This window comes from Castor canadensis, chromosome 15 (assembly GCF_047511655.1).
Source record: "Castor canadensis chromosome 15, mCasCan1.hap1v2, whole genome shotgun sequence".
Classification (NCBI taxonomy): Eukaryota; Metazoa; Chordata; class Mammalia; order Rodentia; family Castoridae; genus Castor; species Castor canadensis.
The window spans coordinates 82,628,076-82,634,884 of record NC_133400.1 but is presented as its reverse complement, the minus strand read 5'-3'; the positions used below and the strand labels follow the sequence as shown (position 1 = coordinate 82,634,884).

General features: G+C 40.6%; 1 pseudogene; it reads right to left on the bottom strand.

The window, feature by feature from the left end:
- Positions 1-3,003: 3,003 nt before the first annotated feature.
- Positions 3,004-6,674, bottom strand: LOC109690091 (proteasome subunit alpha type-1 pseudogene; annotated as a pseudogene).
- Positions 6,675-6,809: the final 135 nt, after the last annotated feature.

The following is a 6,809-nucleotide window of genomic DNA, read 5'->3' as shown; positions in this document are numbered from 1 at the left end:
TATTTTATGGTACTGGGGTCTACACCTTGAGCCACTCACCAGCTGTTTTTAGTGAAGGGTATTTTTCCAGATAGTGTCTCTCAAACTATTTTCCTGTGCTGGCTTTGAAACTCAATCCTCCTGATCTCTGCCTTCTGAGTAGCTAGGATTACAGACATGTGCCACCAGTGGCCAGCTAGCCACTGGGATTTCTAACAGACACCTTAAAGTGGAATTCCTGGTCATGCCCTGCAAAAGATGGCATCCTTCCTCAAAAGCTGTGTCACATTCTGTCTTCCAGGAAAGTGTGAATGTGATCTGATTTGGAAAAGGGGTCTTTGCAGTACGATTAGGGTAAGGGTCTGGGGATGAGCTCATCCAGGACCCTCTGGGTCCCACCCACTGGACATTCTCTATGCCCAATGAAAAATCCTCCCAGGTGACTTTTACATACCTCTAGTCCCACTCTCAGATTGCTGAGCATTACTGATCTACTGTATTTTGTGGTAAAGGAGGGCAATAGGAAGGAAATAAGGGAAAAAGTCATATACTCACATTTCCACTTATTTCCATTCCTTTAGATCTGAATTACAATTTTAGACTCTGTTCCATAAAAATTATGCTCTTCTCTTGTAAGAATAATTTAAGAAAAAGATAAAGCTATTTCTAAGGACACAGAATTGAGCTATATATTGTGGCTATAAGACAAACTTCCTACAAATCATCTTAGGACAAAGAGATACAAAGCTTGTTTTCTCTAAGCCTGTTTCTGACGTCAGTCATAATAAAAACAAGTCTGAAGAATGAGATATGTGATGCAGAGAGATTTTTTTAGTCTTTCAGCCTGAACTAGAAACTAAAAACTATGTATCCATAAATCGGCAAGAAGATGAAAGAATAAAATAATCACTTATGGAATTGTTTGGATTGAAAAATACCAGGAGGACCAGGATAAATTACCTAGTGTGAAGTGAAGATACCGACCTGCACGGCTTCTTACAATCACTGAGTGCCTAGTGTGTGCAGAGCTGTCTACAAAGTAGGGGGAAATAGGAAGGGATGCATATCGTGGCCCATGTTAACCACAGGTTCACAAACACAACAAGAACCAGAAGAATCTCTGAGCAGGGGAGTAGGTGCAGGAGGACAAGGGGCCAGAGGCAGGAATCTGAAGACCCTTTGGGGGAAAGAGAGGTGCTATTGCATCCTATCAAGGTGTTTTGTTTGTTTGTTTGGTTACTTTTTTTTACTTTGCAGCACTGGAGATCCATCCTATCTAGGACCTCATGTATACTAGGCAAGCAGTCTACCACTGAGTTACCTCCCCAGCCCCTGATGTAATTCTAAATTGCCCAAAAATGCAGAAAGAAAGGACTTGTAAGTCTGTCTCACTGGAAAACCTTGTACTTTCACAAGTATGCCATTCATGCATACTTTCATCTTGTCACTAGCCATATTAATTTATATTCATTACACACACACACATATATCCATGTGTGTGTGCATATACATATGTATGTGCATATATATGTTTATATATTATATGTATATATATATATAATTTTTTTAGTGGTACTAGAGTTTGAACTCAGGACCTCGTGCTTGCTAGGCAGGTGCTCTACCACTTGAGCCATTCCACCCGCCCTTTTTTGTGCTGGGTATTTGCGAGATAGGGTCTCACAAACTATTTGCCTGTGCTGGCTTCAAACCACAAGCCTCTTGATCTCTGCCTCCTGAGTAGCTAGGATTATAGGTGTGAGTCACTGGCACCCAGCTAGTTATTATTTTTTTGAAACAGGTTCTACTATGAAGTTCAGGACCTGAACTTTCTGCCTCAGCCTCCCTAGTGTTGGGATTATAGGTTGAAATCCTTTGGATTTACCACAACTCATTGAATCAGTCTCCTGTTATTACATAGTGTCCTTTTTCTTTCTTACAATTTTAAGCAGCAAGTTGACAAACAAGTTGGTATTTCACTGTTAGGAATTCCCACAACTATTTCCTACTTCAAATTCTTTAACGTAGAATTGAAAGCTAAAGCTTGAATTGCCCACTCTCCTCTACAATGTTCTGTGTGAGCTTTGATAAGAAAATGCAGAGATGTATCCATTTTCTAAAATTATCTTTTATCATTTTTACATTTACTTATGTGTGTATACATTATTTGAGCCACCTCCTGAGATGTATCCATTTTAACATCCTGACCAATTATGTAGGCACAAAATAAAAAGACTTCTATTATTGTTTTGATTTGCCTGTCTAGTGAAATTGAACAAATTTTTATATACACTTATATATTTGTGAATTGCCTATTGATTTTTGCATTAGTCAGGGTAGGTTAAGCAATGCTGGAATAACAAGTAAATTATGCAATCTTGTTTACAACAGGAGGTGAAATAATTTTATTTCATAGTTGTCTTTAAAATCACAAAGGCACTATTTTCTTCTGATATAGATGCCTATACTTTCTAGAAAATGGCTAAATAGACCTGTTTGAAGAAAAATGCACCCCATTACATGGTTTCAGAGAAGTTGCTTGGAAAAAACTCACATCTGAACTGATTCCTAAAACATACCATTCCACCACTCTTTGTCTGTTGGTTCAAGTATAGATTACTGCCATCAGTATGTGTTCCTGCATTCTAAGATACTTGGTAATGAGACAGAAGGAAGAAGGCCCTCTGGGAACCACCCTTGTGACCTTAAAGTGTGGAAAGAAGAAAAGGCAGAACAGAAGTATGACGATCAGGACTGAGCAATCAGAAGCTTGTAAGAACAGCCAACCAAAATGCTGCTTTCTGCACACCTAATTAGCATAGAGATTGAGCAATGCCCTGGAGAGAAAGGATAAAAACCTGGGATCAGTCTTTTGTTGAGCACCCTCTCTTGGGACCCCCACTTCCCCAATTCTGGGGCTCTACTTTCCCACTTTACACTTTTCTATCTCAAGAAACTCTTCTGCTTTTATACTTCTCTCTTTGTCCGTGAAGTTCATTCTTCAGCTTTGTGGGTCAAGAACCAGGTCTAGGTCGTGTGCAAATCTCTGGTTTCAATAATAAACTTGATCACTTCATCTTCAATTGGTTCTGCAGATTTGTCAGCAGGTGGTACAGGCTGTGCTTTTCTCTGTGGTCTTTCTTCAAGACATTCCAGGAATGGGAAGACATCACCATCATCATAGATGATAAACTCCATTTTACCAACAATTCCAATGGGAACATTCTTTGTAGTTAGGTCCTGCTCTGCCAGGGATGTCTCTCTTAGGATAACCAGACTATGTTTAATCAGATTGTTTAATTTGCTCCTGCCAAAACTCAAACTTATGTCTCTTTGAGTAAGTATGAACTGATTGAGAATGGGCTCCAGTGGACACAGTTCTATAGTCAAAATAGTTAGCAGATGGAAAGATGTGGAGAATGTGAGGGCCTATATCATCATAAACCAAAAACAACAGCACAGTGTCATGTGGTCTTCAGTCACTCTGGTATGTTGCTCTCTGGGTCTTGCTTGTAATTAGAGATACAAGACAAGACACAGAAAGCGATCTATCAAAGACAAATATGGAATCCACACACTCCTGCTGCACAAAATTATCTAATAGTCTATCTTCTGCAGTAAGCCTGGCAGTGGAGACACCAATATGGCTGTCAACATGGAGAATTTTTCTCTGGTGAGTTGCAAGTTCTGACTGCGCCCTGTCAACGAGACCAACACACTGAATGTTGTTGTTGTTTGGTGTTTTACATTAACTGTAGCCAAACCTGGCTTAATAGCTTCCACTGCATATTCAATCTGATGACTCCTGCCCTGAGGGCTCCAAACAGTGACATCATTATCATACTGGTTGCAAAATATAGTTTCTCTGGGGACCTGGCTGCCAGCCTCCAGCAATGCTGCAGAATCAAGCAACCCTAAATCTTAATGGCTTAACAAAATAAAAGTTTTCTTTTCAAGGATGCTTTTGAGCAGTGATTCATGGATCTGCAAGTCTGTTTTGTGACCTCAGTTGGGTAGTGGTGGCTCATGCCTATAATCGTAGCTATTGAGGCAGAGATCAAGAGTATCACAATGCAAAGCCAGCCAGGGCAAATAGTCTGCAAGACCCTATCTCAAAAATATCCAACGCACACAAAAAAACAAGGCTAGTGGAGTGGCTCAAGTGGTAGAGCGCCTGCCTAGCAAGCCTGTCTCCTCTGAGACTCAAGGCAAACTCTTAGCTGCGAGCACCTGTAAAATAGTAACATACTTTCAAGACCATTCCTGTGTCCAAAAGGGAGAAATGAGGGCATAGAAAGGAGGAATGGAACCAAAGAACACCAAAAGCCAGGATTAAGTCCTGTAGCTCCAAGCCTGGCATCAAGGAATCTTTGCTATTGATGCAACGTACTAGCTTCTTTTTAATGGCCCTCATTTCTTCAGCAGCCACACTTTCCTTGGCTCTAAGTTTACCTGCACTTTTCTGGGCAAACTCCAAGTGTTTCAAACCTTTCCACTCTGATTTTTGCTCACAATCTTCATTTTTATAAACTTGGCTGGAAGCAGCCAGTGATACCCAGGCTGTGCTGCCTTGAAGTTTCCTCCACCAAATTAATGAGTCCATTACTTTAAAATTCAGCATGTCTCAGGGCCTGGACAAAATGCAACACATTCTTTCCCAGAATGTAATAAGAATGGCCTTGTAGGCCAATAACCAACAGGGTTCTCATTCCTACCTGCAACTCATGAGCCCAGCCTTTACTCTTCACACTCCTATCACACTCTGGTCTTGAGTTCACACCACAAGCTCTGCTTATAGCCACCCAGGCCTTTTCTAGCCCACTTCTCCAAACCTTTCCAAATTCTTCCCACAAACCAGTTCTTAAGTCTTCTGAACACATCATCAGGACTCGTCACAGCAACAACTCTACTTGTCAGCATCAATTTTCTGTTAGACTTTCATCACTGTTGCAGCATACCTGAAGTAAACTACTTAAGGGAGGAAGACTTATTTTGACTCCTGGTTCCAGAAGTTTCAGTCCATTATGGTGAGGTGTCATCGCAGAGCACAGCAGTTCACTTCGTGGTGGCCAGGGAGCAGAGAGTACCTAAACTTTTTTTTTGAGGGTCTGGAGATTGAACTAGTACAGCAAATGCTAAGCAAGTGCCACACCACTGACTTACCCACCCACCCCCAGCTTCAATGTCAATATCCAAAAAGCTCGTCCTCACTTGGTAGTTCTAGTTTGTTCACTTCAAATTCTAGAAATTTGAACACAGTCCAGCCAGGTGCAAGGCAATCATGTTACTCGAAGTATATGTTATACTGTACTCTAACTGTAGTGACTGTTTACCCTTCCCTTTGCTAGACATGTGTGCATGTATGCATGTATACATATTACATACGATAAAAGCAAATGTGGTAAAAACATCAACAGATGAACAGTTCTAGGAATATCCATTCTATTTTTTTCAACATGTTGAAATTTTTCAAAGTAAGTTGGGAAACCCAATGTTTCCTGGACTTTACACAATGCAAAACTTATTGCAAGCAGATTGCATGACTGATCTTACTGGCCTAAGGTAAATGGATTTGACTTTTAACATTGCGTAGGTAAACTGTAATACTTGTGTGGGTTTTCATTGTGATCACTGGCACTTATTGATTGCAAGATTGACATGTGGGTTTTTAATGAGAAAAGTACAACTGTGAAAGAGTAGGCTGGCTGTGGAAATGAGTAGCTCACATGTTAGTCCTGTGCTTATTCTGCTTCCAAAAATAAATAAAATATTATTCTCATCTCTACAGAATAAAACTAAGAGTTAGAATCAGACATAACTCTTTTAAAGGCAGTGCTAAATTCAGACTAAATAGCTGGCTCATTTATAATCAGAACTATTAAAAACACATTTATTCATTGTAAGGCATCCAGGACTTGGAAGACTATGCTATTTTAAAATACTGAGCCAAAAAATATTTTATTGCTTCCACAGCATGGAAATGTTTCAATAGCCTGCACAAGCCAACTCCACTCTGGTAAGGTACCTGGGTGTCTGGAAGGAACTAGCTCTGCGGGGGCCCACCTTCTCCAGGCTGTACTCACCAGTCCTGTGCATTCTAACAGACTAATCATGGACGCAACTTCCCCATGGGTTTACAGAAAACAGATCAGCATACCAAGGTGGATACAAGTTTTTAAACTATGATCAGGAAGAACACCATCTATTAATCACTGGATTTTAAAATGTTCTACTCAACTATCACTTGATTCAAGGAACTTTCAAGTTACCTGTCTTTTTCCCCCCTTACAGAACCAAAGCTCAGATGTGGGAAATAAGTAGAATCATCAAGATTTAAAAGAAAAATTCCTGGAAAAGCACATTGCAAAACCAAGTCCACCTCCTTTCCCTCCCTTCCCTCTGCAACCTTTTGAGATTAGTGAGTTTCTTCTGGCAGGATTTTGTGTGTGTGTGTAAATGGGATTGTTTGAATCCAGGGCTTTGCAGCCTCCCAAGTATATTAGTAGCTTTCAGTCTTTAATAAGCTTAGTCCTATAGCCCAATGTATGCCCACTCATTAAAAAGACAGATGTTCTGATTTTTGGGTCTTGGGGAAAGGGTAGGGATGCATCTGGACAAACACCCCCAGGTGATTCTAATATAGTGGTACCTGAATCACTGAGAACCACCACTTTCAAGTCATCCCTCTGGGACTGCATGGATTTCACGGCCCTTGAAGTCCAATATTTCCTCTACAAGATGATTTCCTCAAGGCACCATCCATTACCTTTCTCTAGGTACATTTGCCGCCAGGGAAATCACCAGCATTTGGGAGACTCTGCAAGGTTAGCTCA